The 21,842-nt window shown below is 41.4% G+C and overlaps 1 long non-coding RNA gene across 1 annotated transcript in view; it reads right to left on the minus strand.

Moving 5' to 3' along the window:
- Positions 1–470, minus strand: part of LOC117875562 — a 1,807-nt gene extending 1,337 nt beyond the window's left edge. The window contains exon 1 of the long non-coding RNA XR_004645278.1: positions 391–470. This is a non-coding gene — a long non-coding RNA (uncharacterized LOC117875562). The remainder of the gene's footprint in view (positions 1–390) is intronic.
- Positions 471–21,842: the final 21,372 nt, after the last annotated feature.

A 21,842-nucleotide genomic window follows, 5' to 3' on the forward strand; every position in this document is an offset into this window, starting at 1 on the left:
GACCGGTGGCCAGGACCCGGGCAGCGTGAGTGCCACTGAAAATCAGCTCGCGTGCCGCCTTCGGCACGCGTGCCATAGGTTGCCTACCCCTGACCATATGCTTCATTCCATAGGCCTCTGAATCTGTCACCTGCCATCATTTGAGATCAGGTCAGTGGTTCAACTAGTTGTATCCTATTCTCAGGTTTTCTTCTGGTTTTCTGAAAAATATCTAACCAGTTCCTCATCTATTCCGTACTGTAGATATGTGTCCCTGCCCAGCTCCTTTCAGACATAGCCTAGCCTTGGAATCAGTATCTCCTCACAACATGGAAGCAGTGGTTCTGTGGTAATGAAGAGCAATCTAACTCCTCTAGTCACTAATCACAGACATACCCTTGGATTGCTCACCTCTGTGACATAAAAATGTTGTATCCTGGTCCCATACTGATTCAGGAGTTCTGTGATCAAACATTGAAGATGATTTTTCAGTGTTTGAATAGATATGATGAAAAACAGCTGACCAATTACATCCAGCGTGGCTTCCATCACCTACACAGGAGGAAGAAAAGGCAAGGAATAAACATTTGCCATGCAAGATTGAGTATAGTTACCAACATGTCCATGTATTGGCAGCGTAGAGGTTCCTGGAAATATCTACAGTTTTAACAGTGATATCTCACCAAAATTTTCTAGAGAAGGTCTCTCACTTCTGAGGTCTGTGATAGGATGCTTCTGTGTATTCAATGTCAAGTCACATTGACTTATAACTACTGTTTTATCCAGTAAAATTTTCAGCTAGTTTTACTCATTGTCACCCTGAAATTTGTTTTAACATTTCTCCTTCACTGAATATCAGCATTTCAGATTATTTGACCCTCCTGCCTCCCCCACAATGTGTATTAGCCTGCATTTTCTCAGGTTGACTGTGATAGTGAAATTTGCTACCTGTATTTTTAGCTTCTTTGGGTCCTTTTGATTATTTTTGTGTTCTCACTGGTATTTGCAACATTGCCCAATTTACTGTGCTTTGTAAATTCACTTTCCTCCAAGAGCTAAAATAGGAAAAGTGTGATGAGAACTCTTGTCATATCCCTCTGCCTAGGTCTCTTTTGTTCTGTCCGTGCCTGTTCCTCTTCATGATGTCTGTTGTTCCCTTTATCCCTTCCCTCAGACTAACTTAGAGCCTAGGATGCAGTTAGGAGTAATACAATTATTAAATAACTTCCTAGTGTGGAAAGCTATCAGGATGTGGAACAGTCCAACAGAAGTGACAGAATTCCCATTGCTTAAATTATTTCACATTAGACAAACCATGGGAGATGGCAGCGTAGATAACAACTTGGCATTGGTACCAGGGATAGATAAAATGACATAACAGGTCTTTTCCAACTTTAACTTCTATTTATGACAAAAGAAGGTTAAGGTTGCAAATCAAAACACTAAAAAATTAAGAAATTCCAGTATTAAGGTAGCGTGTGCAACCCTAATTCTACTTTCTTGTATGTATGCACTCAGTATACAGTCTTTAATGACAATCACAGCACCCCAGGATTTTTTCTAAAGGACCCCTGCTTCATTCACTGAGTCTTTCACAGGCTTGGATCTTGGCCGAATTTGGGTAAATTTTCACAGGAACGGGAAAAGGCACAACTCTGCGAGCAGACTGACCTCCCTCCCCCTCCCGCCCCCACAAAATTTCAACCCCCTAGCTCCAAATCAAAGATGCTCTAGAGCTTTTCAGTGAAACAATATTATTTTTTTAACACAGGAAAAATGTATTTTCCCTAAACTTGTTTTGAGAAACAGCTGAACCATTTTTGCTGAAATTCCTGCTCTGACCCCATCTCAAAGAAAAGTTCAGATTCCTGGCATGGCAAATTTCAGCCTAAATAGCTGAAGTTTGGCAAAGTTATAAGCAACTGAAAAGCTGTCTTATAAAGGAAAATGTCAATCAAACCTACCTCTGTCACCTATAGTCCAACTACACTTGATAAGCATGTCAGATGAATGTTTCTGCTAAAATTATCAATCTTAAAATGGTTAACAACGTTGACACTTGAACTGGCATGATTAGGCTTCAGTGAGAATGCCCAGATAAGATTAAAAAGGACAGCTAAAACCTCACAGAGGTATTGTTTTAAGCTGTCTGTCTGACAACTCATGTTACTTCATGTTTGGATCTTCACTACCATTAGGACTAGAAACGCAATGTCAAAAAGTTAATGCTCAGTTCCTGCAGAAAATCAGGAAGCCTTTAGAAACAGAAGGATGGCCTAGCCCATCCTCACTCACTTCACACCCTTTTTTTTTTTCTCCCATGGTGGATTCCTCCACATCAAAAATGAGACCACATTTTCAGAGGCAGAGAGAGATGTGAAGGAAGCTTGTCCTGCTGTCACCCAAGCTATAGCTGTTCTGTAGATAAATAGACAATTCAACCTATAGCGCTGGCGTTCAGACTCCTTCCACCTGTACACATTCACCTTCCAAATTCTACACATATACTAAAAACACTCAGTGCCCAGGATTTCCTCTTCTCACCTTTCCCTTTGCAGTTGGGAACCATTTGTTGAAGAGCACCAGGAAGGTCACATAGGCTTTGGCAGCTGCAGTTTCTCTGGTAATGTCCAGCTCCTCGACAACCTGTGGTGGCTGTTCCAGGTACCTTGATGCACACCTGGAGAGTTCTCTTAGTACTGCATGGAGAGCCAAATAATTGTATTTTACTCTACAATTGGTAATAATCAGCATAGTTTTGGAAAGTTCTGCGGGGTCTATAATTGAAATAAAGAATATCCACACTTTTCACAAACTCAATTTGGAAAATCATCTTCCTGGAATTGATAGCTACTCCCCTCTAAACTCCACTGGAGATCCCAGACATGTTTACGTGATTCAGCCTTTGCAAGTTGAATAGTCAACATGAAATGTTGCCTAGCCACGCTGTACCACAGAGGAAAAAATACATGACAATTCTGAGACCCCATAGCTCACGAAAGCTTATGCTCCCAATACTTCTGTTAGTCTTAAAGGTGCCACAGGACCCTCTGTTACTCCTCCCTCCTAATGCATCATAAAGTCAATAAAGGAAGTCTGTGGGAAATGAGATCCAGACCTGGGAAATGGAAAATCGCTAAATACAAGGAAACTTGAAATTCTCACCATCACTAAATATCAGCATATATTCTTCTGACTGGACTAGGGGTAGGGCTGGCAGGACACAATCCCACATTGCACCTATATAGGGAGCCATTACTGGAAGAGAGGAAAGGAAAACACGATCACCTTTGTTTCCAGCTGGAATGTTCTTTTTTGTCCTATGGGATTCATCTTCAGTACAGGATGAAGGGAGATTTGCTTAAGGGAATTGTATCTGCCTGTCCAGCCCACCACAGAGCAATGGAGTGTGTGTTTCATATCACATACATAAAAGGGATACACAACTCTATGCATTTTTGATAGATGTAGCTCAAGATCCTGCTACAAGCAGTTGTTACTTGTGGGCAGTTCCAAGTGGGCTGATACCTTGATAAACAGCTTCTCCAGCAAGTAGTTTTTATAAAAAGCCAAATGTCAGGAACACTATACCATGAAGGGCTCTCCCCTCATTATCCACTAACATACAGAGGACAAAGGTTGGCTAGGGACTATAGATCTTCCATCTGTGGCCTGGAAATATACCCAGATCGCCTCTCAGAAAGGAACTCTTATGGAATGCAATATTTTCACAGGAAAATGATGTTTGCAAGAATTTAAAAAATAAATCTGTAGTGGAAATGTGTATAGGTGAGGGAGAGCAGAAGGAGGGTCTCCAGTTGTGCAGGTCCAGGATATATTGTGGGTCCTTATATACGTAGGTATCTATACCTACATCTTCACCGGGATAGCTTTCCACCTCTTCCTGCACTCCCCAGCAGTAGCCAATGGATCCCTCCACCTCCCGCTCCTTCAAAAGCTCCTTTCCTGGCTCCAGAAGCAGATCCTTCCCCTCAAGCCTCCCAAGACCCCAACTTTCCTAGCTGTCAGTGGCTTCTGCAAGAAGCCAAGATTAATCATTGGATGATATGGTCTCTGCCAAACTGGTGTTCCTGCTGCAACCAAAAGCATGAGCTAAACCAAATGAAAGTGTAAAAACACCAGGGTACAGCACTTACCTTGCGCCTTGGGCCAGATTGTACCTTTAAGGCATATGCCTATGGTGGAGGCAGTATGAAGCTGCACTGCCCCCAAAGGAGCTTGAGGAGGGAGCATATATAGTGCACTGTCCCTTGGGATGGTGCAGCCTACTCAGTTCTGCAGTCCACAACCCCAATTTTCCATTGAAAGCCAGGTTAGGTGGAAAAATTTTGACCAGCCATAGCATAGCAGTCACTATAGGAAGGGTACATAGGAAAAGCCCAGGTAGGGTACATAGGAAAAGCCCAGGTAACTCAGACCTGTTTAGTGGGGCCACACAGGTGAACACTTCTAACAAGAAACTCAGACAACAGGAAGTTCAGAAAGATGGTACCACTGAGTTGACAGAGCTTCTCCATTGCACAAAGGATACTGCGGTGGGGCAGGACTTTTGGCTGGAATCTCTCCTGCAGCATGGCCATGACATCTCCTGGACAGTGCTTCCCAACCGCCACTAGGATGGCAATGGCAGCCTCCTCAAATTCCTCCTTCAGCTCCTTGATCAGCACAGAGAAATTCTTGCCTCATTAGCTGTACTCAGAATTACACGTGAAAGACTTTTCTCTGTGGAAGCATTACCATCAGAAAAGAGTCCAAGAGACAGGTAAGGGAGTGAACAGCTTCAGCTGAGATCTGGAAACCATGTCCCCTTCTCCCCCCATGTTTGGAGAAGGAGAAGAGCGGAGGAAATAACGCAATCCGATTAGGGAATTAGAAAAGTGATCAACCTCATTAACTTAGGGTGTATCCTATCTTAGTCATTACAGGTCTGTGGTCTGACAGCTACCACATCATGGATCTAATTAATCTTTGGGATCCTATTTTCCAGCTTCAGGACATTGGTAACTCCCACTGAAATCAATGGGAATTACTCCGCTCCCATGGCAAAGGAACAGGACCCCTGGCATAACTCCACTCACTTCAATAGACTTACATCAGGGATGAATTAGGTCCTGTCCTCTAAACGGGCAGAATGCTAATGAGGAAATACATTTAAATGCCTTGTTAGACAATGGTAACAGGCGATTCCAGGACAGGCATTGCTTTCCTACAAATATCCATGATAAAATTATAAAACAGCATTAAATTTGGGTTCCTGAAGGATCACAAAGCACTTTGCATATAATATGTTATATAATCTCTAAAGGATCATGCAGCCACATTTGTGTCTTATCATGGCAGTAGTTCTATACCAACAAGCTCTTTGGGACAGGGACTGTGTTGTTGTTCTGTGTTTATGCAATGCCAAGCACAGTAGGGTCCTGGTCCTTTACTAGGTCTCCTCAGCACTATTATAATACAAATAATAAATAACATTAAGTGACATTTGAAGAAAAATGCATCTAACAGGAGGATTTTCACATATAGTAAACAGAATAATGACTAGCTCTAGAATATAATTTTGCCAAAAGTGCCACAGAGTCTGTTATAGATCACTTCAGTTACTGAATAAACCTAAATATGTTTACTTAACTCATGAGAGCTGATAAAATCTCAGCTCAGGTTATCATATGGGCTTCAGAAGCATGCCACGTGACATGCCCAGGACACCAATAACCATCCTTTATTGTTCATGGCACTATTACTTAGAGAAAGAATGAAGCTCTGAATAAGGCCTGGATGTCTGGATTCAGTTTTGAGTCCCTCTTTCTCTCCTACATCTTATATTCTTACCGTATTCTTGATTAGATTGATGGAGGTGATGTCAACCAGCCGCTGGGCCAGGTCACTGTTCAGGTGGTTGACAATATTGATTTTTCTTTCTAGGTTTCTCAAGATGTGAAGCTGGTGCTCCACAGACAACTGCAAGGAGGACAGAAAACAGTGACTTGGGAAAGTGAGAATTTAACATAGTTTCTGACAAATGCTGTGGATTATAATATTCCAACTACTGTGATTGGTGGGAAGGATCAGGAGAGAAGGAATCAGAGTATATGGGAAACATGAGAGGGAAATAGACTGAATCAAATCAAGTAAGTAGAGAAGTGGGATGAATCACAGGGGACAGGTGAGGGGAGAAGTTGGCTTATATGAGAGAGGCAAAAGGAAGGAGGCTGGTTGATATAAACTGTTTGCATTGCATAGAGACTGTTCATACCAAATCACTGTTCTCAAGACATTCTAGGATGCCCTTTATCTCCGCCTCCTCATTGTCCAATTCAGTGAGCTCGGTTACTCCTTCTCCCTTCCCCAAAGCCTTGTGGAATATTTTTGAAGCTGACAAAAAGAAAGAAAGTTAATTCTTGTCTAATAGGAGGGAACCCACCTCCTCCCTGTCAAGCAGGACAAAAAGCACAGTGAAACACACAGTCTCACGCTATCAGTTCCTCTGGAAATGTTCCCTACATTCTGGACTAAATCCTTAGCTGCTTTACATCCATTGACTTCAATGGAGCTGTGTTGATTTACACCAGCCAAGGACCTGTCACTCTCTGTCCAAAATGGTTAATGACACAATGGAATAGAGGTTTCACACTATCGTGGTCCTGCAAATGCCTCAGCTTTGTAATGCAGACAAGGCAATGAACAGTCTGGAAGAGAAATGTAATCACTGTGACAGGGAAAGTGCTACGCAAATGAAGGAATCTTTCGTTCGCAATGAGAGGCTATAGAACACATTGCACAGGAGCTATGGACATGAACCAAAGCCCATTGAAGGTAATGGAAAAACTCCCATTGACTAGACCTGGGTAATAATGTATTTTTTACTTCACTGACAATTCTAATAAACCAAAACCAAGATTTAAAAAAAATGTCTGGTGAATTGAAAAGTCCAAACAAATGTTTCGGGTCAAATGAAATGTTTTGTTTAAGTTTCAAGCATTTTTAAACTTTTTAAATTTTTTAAAAAAAGTTAAAGGAACAAAACAAACTAATTTTCAATTGAAAAACTGAAACATTTTTGTTTTGAAAATGTCAAAACAAAACTTTGTATTTTTCCCAGTGTTTTTTTCACCTAACAAACGATTTGGCAAAATCAACATGAATTTACTAAATGTTTTGGTGTTGCCAAACCTGCATTTTTTGTGGGGAAAATTTTCAGTCAAAACATTTTGTCTAGCTCTACCACTGACTTCTATGGGCTCTGTGACAAAGTTTGGACTGCTACAAGTTGCAACTTAATAAGTCAGAAGACTTCACAGAAAACAAGAAAAAGGTAAACAAGCAGTTATGAAAAACTGAATTAATATTTATTTTGATTTAAATAATAATTTTAAATAGACTTCTAGACAGGTAAGCAGTGAGATGCCTTGAAAACTTTGGATGAAAAGTGTTACCAAAAATGCAAAGTATTATTCATTTATTTTAATTAATTATAAATTTCTGTCAATCTGTAAACCAGACACTCTTCTAATGAAAGGGATAGTGCAGAAATTACCCATAAAACTCCATAGCCAAGTCAACCTAAAGCAGAACATCATTAATCTCAAGGATGAGAACAGTGCCACCACAGGAAGACAGGAAAGATGGACATTTAGCTGAACCTCCTACCTTTTCAATGAGCTGCACAGGATTTAGCCACCAAAGTCACAGATTTAAGGGATAAACACTAACTCAGCCACAATAGCCTTTAGTCTAGAGGTACCACGGCTATAGAAAACCATGAAGCGGGTAAACAGAAGTACAGGGGGGAGGAACAATGAAATTATGATGAATGAAAAGAAAACTAAGATTTAAGATTTGTTATCCTGAAACCAAAACACAATGCTCAAGGTCACCAATGTATTTAATACCAGATTTATATAGTGACAGTAACAATATTCTCCATACTGTTTTCTCTCCTTTTCTTAATATAGCTGTGACGGGTTTTGACTGTTGTGTGGTGGTAGGAAGTTAACTTGGTATTCAAGTCCTGTTAGGGAGATCGCGGAGGAGAGGAAGGAATTCTCCAGTATGACGTTCATTCAGACTCTCTGAAAGCCACTTCCTGAGCTGGGTGGGCATGAGTCCCTCTCTTTTCACTTCTCCTATAGTATCAAGCAAGTGATCTGCCTACTTCCTGGCCTGGTATGAATGTGTTTCTTCTCTTTTCTTTCTGTCCTAGTTGGACAGATTCTCTTCTTTTCTTTTTCATCGCCTAATTTTCCTCTCTTCAAACAGAATCAGTAGGAAAATAAAGGTGTCAAGACAGTTTAGAAAAAGGCCCTTGTGAGTACATTAGCATGAAGCAGGATTGACTCTATTGTTTGTGTAAAGTGCTATGCAAATGCTATTCATCATTAATAACAATATTTTTTATTGAACTATTAAAGGAAATAGTAATTAGCATACCTGGTATGCTAATGCTGTAATATAGCAAAATTGGCTTTCTTTATCAATTTCCTGTTTTAAGATACTATTATTAAGTTAGCTAGGACCAATATATTGCAATATAGAATTATGAAGAAGTCCCACATACCACATGAGAGCATGGAACAAACCCTAATGAGCCAAGTCATGTATACAACATATGGCCACAGAACGTGGATACACAAGTTCTTAAATGTGCTGTAGTGCAGTGTCCTTCATTGGCTAAATCGTAAGGGGTAATGGCCAATGAATAATGTATTATCTCATCTAAAGACTTTTCCATCCCTACTTTCTCACTAAATGATTTAAAGAGACATTTTTGGGTAGATTAGGCACAACCTGTAGATGTTTTAAACTAAAACAGAAACAATAATCATGTATGTGAAAGTGGTTCCTTCCAACATTGAAGTACTTGGATCATTGTACATCCTAATTTGAGTGAGTGGTCTTTCATAGTAAGTTATACACAGTCTAATTAGAGGGGGAAGGAAGGCAAATATCACATTATCATTATTTTACGTTGATATTGTGGTAGTGACTAATGACCTCAATTAAGTCATGACAGCATTGCATTAGCCACTGTATACATGTATAATAAGTGACACTTCCTGCTCCAAAGAGCTTATAGTCTAACAGACAATACATAACAGGTGGACGGTAAGGTAAGATGGGGTAACAAAAACAATAGTGGGTTTTTAGTACAGACTAGCTGTAGCTAAGAATTATGCACAATCATTAGCAGATATCACAGCTCACCACAGATATATAAAGGAAAAATGCCAAAAGTCACAGGCCTCATTTTAATGTTGCCTCTTTTTGACCTGAGTGGTTAGTCAAATTTTAGGGCCCTGGGGATGTGCCAGTTGGAAGAAGAAATTGTTGGGATGTGGCATTTTCTTTGGCGCATGCTTGCTTATTTACAAGGAACGTACAAAGTCTTCCTTCTCTGAACTCTGGAGGAACCAAGACCAAAAGGCGCAGTTTCACAGCCCCAAAGCCTCTTTAGCCAAAACCAGACCCAAAATTCTCTCTTTAGCTTTTTCCAAGGCACACTGTGCTCACCAGCTAGTGCTTGGCTTTCTTGCTTTTCGCCTCTGCCTCTCTGTGTTGTCTCTGTTCTCAATTTCCATGTGTTCTGCCTTCCATCATGCGCACAGATGCAAAATGAACAATACTTATCAAAGCCTCTCTGCCTGCCCAGTCAGTCCAAACTCCAGGGTTTTTCACAGTCCCCTTTTGTTTTAGACTGGGGGCTTCTGATTAAGTCAGTTATGTAAACTGAAAGGTGCATTCACACCCAGTCCCAAGAGATTTGTGATCAGTGCAGTCACCAGTACCTCTTAGCATAATGGTCCTTTCTTTTACAGTAAAAGCTACTTAATAACACTTAGCTGATTATTTAAAATATTGTAGAACTGCAATGCCACTGCCTCTCATTCAGTAGCAGCGATCCTCTCTACATCATAATCAAATGACAAATGCCCTAGCCTAATTTTGAAGAGCTCCTGCCCACGCTTAGCCTTTGATGCAGGTAGGTTCAAACATGGCAATGCTTAAGGTTCTCAGTTAAATTAGTGCAGCTGTTTATTATAACACAATTATCTAGTGGTTAGGGCACAAGGGGACCTAGGAAACCCAAGTTCACATCCCTATTCCACCCCAGACTTCTTCTATGACCTTCTGCAAGTCTCTCTCTACCTCTGTTCCCCCTTTGTAAAATGGGGATAGCACTTTCTTAACTCATAGATAAATGCATTCAAGATTATGAGGAACTCAAATACTACAATAACAGGGAACAGATAAGTACCTAAGAGATAGAGCCACCTGCCCATTATCTCTGAACAAGTCTCTTCAATAAGTGTCAATATGAAGGAAGAAAGAGTCTCCTCCTAAAACCTGATTCAACCCAGTAGTGAGATTTCTGTTTTCCTAGAGTTGAAGATTATTCATAAGAAACCATTTACAAAGTATTTATCAATTGTTCTCACTGGCATCTGAAAAAAATAAAAAAGGTTACATACTTGTAACTGGAATTCTTCGAGATGACTGCATGTTCACATGTGTGGGTAATGGGCGGTGCAGTGCAGCCTACTAGTAGAACTTTCTGCAAGCAGTGCCTCTTAGAGTGCCTGTGTGCCCCCTCCTGCTGCTCTTCTCACTGTCGCTGAACGTTCTGAAAGTGAGGCTACATAAGGGGTGCTGCCCCCTCTCCTGCCTCAGTTGCTTCTACCACTGACCCAAAGGAACCAAAATAGGACTCTGAGAAAAGGGAAGAGAAGAGCAGGAAGTGAGCGTACGCCGAGGCCTCTCAAAGAACTTTGGTTAAAATTACCAAACCTCATTTCTTCTTCAAATAGCTCTGCATATTCCCACTTACGTGTAATTTGGCAAGCAGTGCTAAAAACTCAGGAGGTGGGACAGATTCCTAATTAAATGATGATTGCAGCACTGCTCCACCAAACCTAACATTTTCTCTTGAAGCCAAATCCAAAGCATAATGTTAAGTAAACATATGGACTGACTTCCAAGTCGTAGCCTAACATATTGCCCCAGTAGGAATAAACAAATGATGCTGCTACTGCCCTAGTGGAATGAGATCTCACAACAGTGGGCATAGGAATTGCTGGTAACTTGTAACATTCAATTATACACTGCTTAACCCACCTGGAAATTGTCTGAGCAGATGAACGACACTGCATCATTCTGAGCATAAGAAATAATTTAGAAGAGTTCCTAAAGTGCTTTGTTCTATTTAAATAAGATACCAAAGCTCTTCTAGCATCTTAAGTATGTAAAGCACATTCCCCTTTATTAGCATGAGTCTTTGGGGGAAAAAACAACACTGGTAAATTAACTGATGTGAAAGTGCGACACTATTTTTGGTAAAAACCTGGGATCAGGTCTAAGAACCACATTGTCCTTTGTGAAAAAGAGTAAATGGAAGATTGGCTATCAAGGCATGTAATTTGCTCATCCTTCTGGCTCTTGTTAGAGGAACAGTAAACATAGTGAGTATGAACATATGAAAAACAGTCATGAGGTATCTGATAGCATTTGTCTGCTATCTTAGATAGGCTGACAAAATACACAGCCTTAGCAGGTTGCAAACGGCATCCAATATGGGTAAAGACATCCTATTCCTTGAAGGGGGACCTAGAACGTTGAATACAGGATGTGGCACCTCTTCCACAGCAACAAGGTAAATTCAAAGTGGATTCCATACAATCCACTAATTTGTGAAATTGCAAAGGATGCTCAGAAAGATGATGCAGCAGCAATGTCCATATGCTCATCAGGTGACAAAATCAGGATCAAAGTCAGTATCCACCTGACCCTGTTCAAAAAGAGGCACTAACGCCTCTTCTTCTTCTTCCGACAAAATGTCGGGATCCACCGTTTGAGCTGCAGAAGGATCTGGCAGAATTGGATCCACATAATCCTCAGATACCAGATCCTTATCAGTCAGAACATCATTTTTACAACCATAAGGTGGATGAATCAAAAATTCTGGGGGTAGGTTAGACCATGGAGAACAGAACTGTCAGTCTCTCCAATAGTTGGGATCCAGGAACCAATAGGAGGAATGCTCCAAAAGACTGAGGAAACCCAGACTTAGGTGGCAAAAATTTGGATGGTTCAAGTCTTTTCATTCTCCCTCTATCCTCTTTTGAGGATCCAATCTCAGATCCCATTATGGCTATCGTCAGAGAAAGCAACAGCGGGTGTAGAGACATAAAAGGTGAGAAGGATCAGCCTGGTGAACTTACAAGAGTAGTAGGAGAAGGAGGCAAAGATGGATCTGGAGACAGATTCAAAATGATCGTCTAATCTACCCCTTTTACAGATGAAGCAAATTCAGATCTATCAAAGCCTCTCTCTTCCTCTTCCCCAACAGTCTCTCATTCAGATCCGATGAATGTTCAGAAGATTAACAGTGAACATTGGCCACCACTGTAATAGCCTTTTTCAGATCCAACAATGGCACTGAAGTGGAAATGAACAACAGTACCAATATTATGGGTTTAGGCATCAGCAGCTCTGGAGAGAGTCTCAGCTCCGTAACTGTGTGCTGTGAAGCCGAATATGGAAACGGTTTAGATTTCAGTGTCAGAATTGCAGAGGACATGAGAGAATCATACAGATCCAGAAAATCTGACCTCTGGGATCTAGCACAGCTAACAGTGGCAGACTTCTCTCTCACCTTTTTCTTCAGAACCAACAGCTTAAACGTGGGATCTTTAGCCACCAACTGACCAGACAATGCCTTTGACACCATAGCAGCTTTACCAGAATGATCCAACAAAACAGGAACAGGAGCGGGAACCAATGACAACCCAGACCTGTGGGATCCTTTAGGAACTTTAGTCTTACCAGACAAGACAGCTGGAGATGAAATAGGCCTCTTGGTCTTCGGATCTAACAATCTCCCAGAAACCATTGGCTTAGGAGCACAGACTATTCTGCCTTTCCTTACCCACTCTGGGTGTGGAAGTCTGACCTAAAGAACACCCAGAAGAAGGAGAGTGACCTTCTCTGAGGCACTTAGAGCACCTAACATGGTCGTCCAATGACAGGAAGCTGTCTGGGAAAGAAGAGCATCTCTTAAATCCTGCTTTCTTCTTCTTCAGTTTTGTCATCACAGGGAACCAAACCTAAAACTAAGCTAAATTAAACTAACACTAAAAGCTAACAATAACAATTATCTAAAGGCATTAAAATATAGTAGAAAAACCCAGACCTGATGCACCAGAGAGGTTCACTTCCATCTGGCACAACCGGTTGGAAGGAGCTAAGGTGGTAAAAGGCACAGCATACCCTGATATAGCCTCACCCTCAGAATGTTCAAAGACACTGAGGGGAGGGATAAGAGGAGGAACATGTGTGCTGTGACAGGCACTGCTCAGAGAAGGTTCTGTTGTTAAGAGGCACTGGTTGGTTCATTACTCATATGTGGGAATATGCAGAGCCACTCCAAGAATCACATTTATTCTCTCTTTTAGGTTACCGTGTGTAAATGTTGACTTTTTATCAACACTTTATTTAAAAGCTCCAATACATCCAGTTGTCAATGTCATCTAGACATTCCTCCAGACATACAAAGGAATATAATGGAAATTGCCATCCAGGATCAGATCCATGCTCCATGTAATTCAGGATGTGTTCTCCCACTGTGGCCAGTACCAGATGTTTCTTAGAAAGGTGCAAAAAACCTCCTAAATGCCAGTAAAGACTGGCTTAAGCCTTGAAGCCTAATATCTTCTCCAAAATGTATATTAGCAACTCTGGCTCTTCTTATTATCCATAGAAATGTTCAGTTCCTTTAAACTTGCTCAGTTTTCGGCTTCAGTGACATCCTGTGACAACGAGTTCTACAGTCTAATTGTGTGCTATGTGAGAAAAAAATATTTCCTTTTATCAGTTTTGAGTTTGCCACCTTGTATTGAATAGCCGCTTGGGTCTTGTGTTATGAGACAGGGAGAACAGAAGTGATTCCATTTGCTGGCTTCCTGGGGCAAGATACAGCTGCAGCATTACATCAGATATCGTAATCCTTTGTTTAGAAATGTCATCCAGAGGTGCCTGATATACAGTATATTGAACAGCAGGCTACAATAGCTCTTGGCAAGAACTACTCTGCATGAGCCATTTTGCATCCAAGACCCATTCTGCATGAGCAGAAATGTTTTCATCATTTATTTATTTCAATGAAAAATTTGTTGTGTGGATTTAACCATTTTCCTCCCGTGTTTGCAACCCAACCATTATTCTGTTGTATTAAGGCATGAGAATCAGCAAGTGAAAATGACTTATCTAGCTTCATTTGTGAAATGCAAAGAAGTAAATAAAACAGTGTAAATGATAAAAAGTAGAGATGAGCATGAAACAAAGCCCTGGATCCAGAGATGCTCAGGTTTTGGAGTATAGTTAGGAGCCAGATTCAGAGTTTGAGGCTGGGCCATCTTCTCCACAGTAGCCAATCGGAAACCTTAAATCGGAACGTTGCTGAACTCCTGAGAAACTCATATTGAGAAGGTAGCTGGGAAAGGGCTGGTTTTATGAGCTCATCCAACCTGCTTCTAACACAGACCATATGCTGCATAGAACTCAGACTCTCTCTCTGCCTGGTGTTATAAATTACTAATAAAACCATAAAAAGTTCTGTTCAAACTTCTCCTCAGATTTGGTTGCTTCTAGTTCAGTGAAACTGTACTTTTGTTAATTCACTCTGTTTATTGGTTAAGATGAACTTGTACAGCACCATGTTCTGTACTTCTAGAACCTAAAAGACACAAAGCATGTTTGTAATTTAGGAGAAATTCATGTAACTAGCTCTTAAAATGCTTACCGTTATTCTGTCTCAAAACATCTGTCGCAGTCTCTCCTACTCAGTAAACCATTCCCTCCCTCTTGCAGACTGCACTAAAATCAGGCTCCACATACAGTACAGACACTTCTGAGGTAAACTGAAGGATGATCATTTCCTACTTGAAGGGGAAAACAGTTTGAGGCAAGTCCTCAGCTGGTGTAAATCAGCATAGTTCCCTTGACCCTAAAGGAGCTACACCAATTTACACCAGCTGAGGATCTAGCCCTAAATATTCATTAGATCTTTAGTTTTTTCTAAGCAGAGTTCACTGGAACAAATATAGAAATATCCGGTGTCTACCCATGCAACCAACTGAATTCCACTGACTTATCCATTGTCAAGACAGGTCATAATGGACTACCACACTGTTGCTAGGAGATCAGCTACAAGACTTATGTAACAGATTCTTCTGGTAGTCACCTAATTCTCCTCTCACTCCATTGAAGTCAGTGGGGTTACTGGTGTAAAACCAATGTGAAAGGAGCATGAAACCCAATGGCACTGAGTATACAAGGTTTGGGAGTTGGGTAGGGTTAGGGAGGGGCTGTCAAATCAATGTGGTACAGTCTGAAAGCCTCAACAACTATATATTATTTATTATTTGTATTGTGCTAGTAGCTAGGAGTTGATCATGGGTCATGACCCTATTGTGCTTTGCACTGTAGAAACACAATCATATGGGCCAATGGTTCCCAGGTTTCCTCCTTACATAAGCAGCATGTTTCTCTTTTTAAAATATGAATAGTTTGTTACTGATGGTGCTTTTTCCCAGAAGCTAGGGTGACCAGACAGCAACTGTGAAAAATCAGGACAGGGGATGGGGGGTAATAGAAGCTTATATAAGAAAGACCCAAAAATCAGGACTGTCGCTATAAAATCGGGACATCTGGTCATCCTACCAGAAGCTGACAGGGAGGTAGGGGGTAGAGAAGATACATTTACAAAATAAATGATGTTTCCCTTAGCCAGGTTGAATACTACCATACTCTGTTAGTATTCTCATTTTCCTCAGTAGAATGTAGTGGTGGAATAAGGTCCTCTCAATGCGAGAGCAGAGGGAGGCAGAATCTGATCCCAAATGTGTGAAGATGAAAAAATATGGAGGAAGAGACCAAGTGTTCTGTTTGTTTGTCTCTTGACTATGTTTTGAAAAAAATACAAGAAGCGCTAATCAATTAAACCTATGCAAAACAGAGAAAAAGGAAAACCCAATCAACCCCAACATTCATGCACCAAATTGTATCATTTGAGTGGTGTATAATAGTGTAGCAATAGGCCTTCTCTAGTAACTGACCTTTCTGATTTAATACAGAGGTCCTGATGTGGACTCGATGCCCTGTTGAGCATGCTCTGCAAACACAGAGACGGAACAGGATCCCTGCCCTGCCGAGATTACAATCTAAGGGTTCAATCCTAAAGATACTTACATTATATGTGTAAAGTTTATTCACGTGTAGTTACATATGCTTAAGAGTTTGCAGCATTGAGGACCCCAAGTATCCAATTACATGTTTTAAAAGAAATATATTTCTCTTGAAGTGGGTGCGTGCTTTTATTTTATTTGTTTGGGGGAGGAGCAGTTATTTATAAGTAGTTTTACCCTTTTAACTTGCTGTCATGAAATGATGTGTGATTATTTTTTTAAAGTCTCAATCTGATCTGAATTAGTCCATGTTCAGAAAAAATGACAGGCTAAGGGGAGTGTAAACCAAACCTTACTTCACTTATCTGACGTTCTAAGTTCATAATTCTGTGATACTTGGCCAATTGTTAATAACATCACTAACATTTGAGTGAGCAAAACATGCTTTCCATCAGCCCTTACAGACAAAACACAGAATTATGTATTCCTTGTTTAGTGTAAACAGTGTGCTTTGTGCTATATACAACACAAGAGAGAGACTACCACAAAAAACTTGCAACCTAGAAGACAGAATTTGCTCCTTCAGTATGATCTACACAGGCAAATCCCTATTCCTCATGTGAAGTCCTATGGACTACACCAGTTGACACTAATTGGGGATCTGGTTTACCACCTTATCCACACCTGACTGAAAGGATTATAAGATCTCAGAGATATTTGACAATTATGGACCACTAAAAGCAATTAAAGGAAATTAATGGGTGTAGGAAACAATTTTTAAAAATGATGCTAAGGCTGCTAGGAGATGAAGTGATAGCTAATTTATAATCAGTGTCAACAATTAGCCTAATTATTAGGCCTAAACCTTCAAAAGGGACTGTGACTGTTCTGCAAGATGCAGATTGTCCTCAACTCCCACTGAAGTCCATGGGAAATGAAGGCACTCAGCACCAGGCAGCACAGCCTTAACACCTTGAAGTGTCGGGTCCCTTACTAGGACCCTAAGCTAACAGAAACCTATATCTAAGGTGAAAGCGCGGATTCACTAATTAAGCGGGTGGCCCTTCATTCGCTCGTGTGTGGCCACCCAGGCACACACCTTAGAAGTAACTATCCATGGACCACCTGAATGGAGCTCTCAGACCACCATTTGAGACCTCTGCACATGTTATAAATTATAAATTCTTCAGGGACCATGTTTTGTACAGATACTTATAATAAATAAGAATATATGATAAAATCTGGTAAATTACTGTTTTGTAAATCCATATATTTAAACATGCATACCAGTGTCTATAATTTTTCATTCCATAATGTACTAGACAGTCAAATGGATTTCATTATCCTTAGCTCTCAGGTACTTTTGAACTTAGGTTTTCCCTTACTAGACATGGGCTCTTCTGTTTCAAATGTGGGTGACTAGTGCCATCATGTGGCCATGTATATGTATTTCAGAGAAGTATTTAATGGACAAAAACACAAAGTCAGCAGGTATCCATCCCTGAGTGGTGAGCTGTGTTCCCTCTAATTTTTTCCACACATGTTGGGAATGAATTTTGTTATTGATGATGAAATTTGTGATATATCATCTCCATATTGGTGCTCATAAAATTCATGTGGTGGGATAGGTCTGAGGGGTTCGGCATGTGGGAGGGGGCTCAGGGCTAGGGCAGAGGGTTGGGGTGCAGGGCTCCGGTGAGGGTTCTGGGATGGGGATGAGAGGTTTGGGGTTCAGTGGGGCTCCCCAGGGCTACAGTGGGAAGAGGACACCCCCCCAGCTCTCTTCCCAATGCAGCACCTGAGTTGGGAGGGCGAGGGGCACCTGTCCCCCGGCCATGGCAAGTACGAGGCTGGGCTGGGTCAGGCACCTGTCCCCAGCGTGGCAGGTCTGGGGCTGGGTTGGGGCAGGGCCGGGGCATCTTTCCCCACTGCAGCCCTGAGCACCTGCGCGGCACTTAATAGGTAGCTGCACGGCCGTACAGTTTAGAGGGAACTTAGGTGGTGAGCACAGGCATTGACTTTTGTTTTTGCCAGTGGGGGCTCTTGAAGAGATGCATGTGTTAGGGGGGAGCTCTGCCAATTTTGGGGGGAGAGGCTATTTTCATCATATTTATACATTTCTTTCATATTCTAGTTACTGAATGTGTGTCCATCACTGGTATCTTAATTTGCTCATTATTAAAATAGTAATGTACTACATAATCACTTTATCATGAATTACAGTATATTAAAATCATTGCATTCACCTACACACTGCCTTCACCTTTGTCCCAGTTTAAAGACATTAAGTCTCACTGTAGCTTCTGGATGAAACTGTCAGCAACGCTGTGGCTCAGGGGTGCTCAGTACTGGGTTTTAAATGAAACCAATGGTGCCAGGCCCACACACAGAAGGGGACCCAGGAGCGGGACTGTGGCCTCGCCTGCCCTCACCCCACCCCTGCTCAGCCTCTTCCCCCAAGGCCGCACCTGCTGCTCATTCCACGCCACTCCCTCTCCCTACTCACTCCTCTCTGCCGCCTCCCCCGTGGGAGTGGTGGCCGAGGCCTTAGGGGGAGAGGCTAAATGGGGAGGGGCCTCAGGGGGAAGAGGCTGAGTGGGGGAGGGGCCTCAGGGCAGGGCCACAGTCTGGGCGCTGGGGCCCACAAAAGATTAATCCAGCCCTGCGGGTGCTGAGCACCCTCTATTTTTTTCGGTGGGTGTTTGAGCCCCGGAACACCCACAGAGTCGGCGCATATGGTGGGGAAATTTTCCAAAGAAAACACACACACACACACACACAAACTATTCCAGTAGTAAAAACTGATAAAAGCTAAACAAGGAAGAGTTACTCACCTGTAAGTGAAGTTCTTCAAGCAGAACCTTAAAGTCTGTTGACTGCAAAATACTAATGCAGAAGCAGCTAGTATTGGAACATGATACAGAGCAATGGGGCTGACAGAATTCTTCCTCTGAGTATATCTAACTTTTTGAGGAATTAGTAAACCAAAACGTTGACAACAGGTACTGAAAATGACAGTTTGAGTTCAAATTAGCAGAAAATTCTGAAGTCTGGGGAATTCATTGATTCCCATTCTGTAATACAGTGCAGCTCTGATGACAAACACTATAAGGCAGCACAGATAAAGGTTGACCTTTAATTGGAAACAAATAGACTAGGTCCAAAAGATGACAGCTTTCTCTTTGGGGAGCCGTTCATTAAATAAAGGCGGGCGGGGGTGGGGAGAACATGTCAATACATTTACCTCATTGGGTAAGGCCCAATCTATATATTAAAGAGCCCTTTACATCATGGCTTTAAACTTGGCTGGATCACTAAAACTGGACAGGACCCCTGCCTAGAGCCTTTAACCACACAATCTTTTCATTCACAACTTACCAGGGCAGAGGATGTAACACCGGAAAGTCAGCTTGGATAACAAGACTGCATTCTACATCCAGTCCCCCTGCATTACTATAAACCAAGCTATCAGGACCTCAGGAGAGAAACAGGAACCATGCATTTGAATTCCCCAGAAAGTGATTGGTCTGGCTTGTAGCAGCTCCCTATGTGGCTTCATCTTGTGATTAAGAATCTAAGCTTCCATTTATAAATCATCAAGTGTTTAGCTCTTATGGTTGAAAATGTAACCTTTTAGAATATAAACCCTGTGTAAACTGATGCAGTAATGTCTCCCTGAGTCTGGAAGTAGCCTGAAAGGGTGTTTATTCTATAATGTATGCAAATATAAATATCAGTATTGATAACTATTCGACTACTGAATGATGAGTGAAGATACTCATATTATGAATATATTTTGGCAACAAACAGATGGATATAGGATTGTGGGCAGAGCTTAGGAAAATGAATGTTACTTACTTGTAATCAAGGTTTGACATGTGCTGACAGGTGCCATTGAACGATGCAGCCTTGTACTAGCAGTGGCTAGTCAAGTGCTTGCATGAAATTTGATAAGGACAAATGCAAAGTACTCCACTTAGGAAGGAACAATCAGTTGCACCCATACAAAATGGGAAATGACTGCCTAGGAAGAAGTACCACAGAAAGGGATTTGGGGGACAGAGTGGATCACAAGCTAAATATGAGTCAACAGTGTAACACTGCTGCAGAAAAAGCAAACATAATTCTGGGATGTATTAGCAGGAGTGTTGTAATCAAGACACGAGAAATAATTCTTCCACTCTACTCTACACTGATTAGGCCTCCACTGGAGTCCTTTGTCCAGTTCTGGGCACCACATTTCAGGAAAGATGTGGACAAATTGGAGAAAATCCCAAGAAGAGCAACAAAAATGATTAAAGGTCTAGAAAACATGAACTATAAGAGAAGATTGAAATAATTAGGTTTGTCTAGTCTGGAGAAGAGAAGACTGAGAGGGGACCTGATAACAGTTTACAAGTACATAAAAGGCTGTTACGAGGAGGAGAGAGAAAAATTGTTCTTAACCTCTGACAGGACAGGACAAGAAGCAATGGGCTTAAATTGCAGCGAGGGAGGTTCAGGTTGGACATTAGAAAAAACTTCCTATCAGGGTGGTTAAGCACTGGAATAAATTGTCTAGGGAGGTTGTGGAATCTCCATCATTGGAGATTTTTAAAAGCAGATTAGACAAACTTGTCAGGAATGATCTAGATAATACTTAGTCCTGCCACGAGTGTAGGGGACTGGACTAGATGACCTCTTGAGGTCCCTTCAGGTCCTACAATTCTGTGATTCTATGTCCTCCCCACCCCCAGGTTATAAATACATTTTGAGGATGTGGCTATAAATAGGAGGTCACTGGTGGTTACCGCCTCAGTTCCTTCCACTGCTAATACAGAGCAGTAGAAGATAGGACTCCATAAAAGAGAGGAAGGAGGACAGGGACTGTGAATATGCACAGTCCATTTCCAAGAACTTGGTTACAAGTAACCACCTTCTTTTCTTCTTCGAGTGTCTTCTGCACATTCCCGCTCTTGAGACACTTTAGTCAGTAGTCTGCATATTAACTAGGACTATGGGTAAGGAGTCCTAACTAAATAAGGACTGTGGCACCAATCTACAAAACTCTGCATGTGACCTGGCTGAAATATCTAACAAGGTAGGCTTTGTGAATGTGTGTATAGAACTCTACAGGGCTGCTCTACAAATCTCTACTATCAGAACACGCTTCAAACTTGCCACCAAGGCAGCCAGAACCCTAGTGGAATGTGCTTTCAGTTGGAGAGGGGAAGCTTGTGATACACCCTTATAAGTTTCCACTATACACCGTCTGACTCACCTTGACAATGTTTGTGTGGAAACAGGGTTTCCTTTACAGTTACCACCATATGACAAACTATATATGTGAAGATCTAAAGTCTTTAGTCCTACCCAAATAGAATGATAAAACTCTCTTTGCATCCAAACAATGCAGTTTTTATACACCTTTCTCCAACTAGGGCCTGGGAAAAAGACTGGCTAAGTAATAGACTGATTGACACTGAACTCAGAAATGCCTTTTGGTACAAATCTAGGATGTGGATGAAACACTACTTTGACATTATTAAAAAAACATAAATGAAGGATCAGCCATTAATGCATGAAGTTCATCAATCCTCCTGCCTGATGTTATTGCTATAACAAAGGCAGTCTTAATTGATATATGAAATAAAGAACACAGACAAGGGCTCAAATAGTTGCAAC

The sequence above is a fragment of the Trachemys scripta genome, chromosome 3 (assembly GCF_013100865.1).
Source record: "Trachemys scripta elegans isolate TJP31775 chromosome 3, CAS_Tse_1.0, whole genome shotgun sequence".
In the NCBI taxonomy this organism is placed as follows: Eukaryota; Metazoa; Chordata; order Testudines; family Emydidae; genus Trachemys; species Trachemys scripta.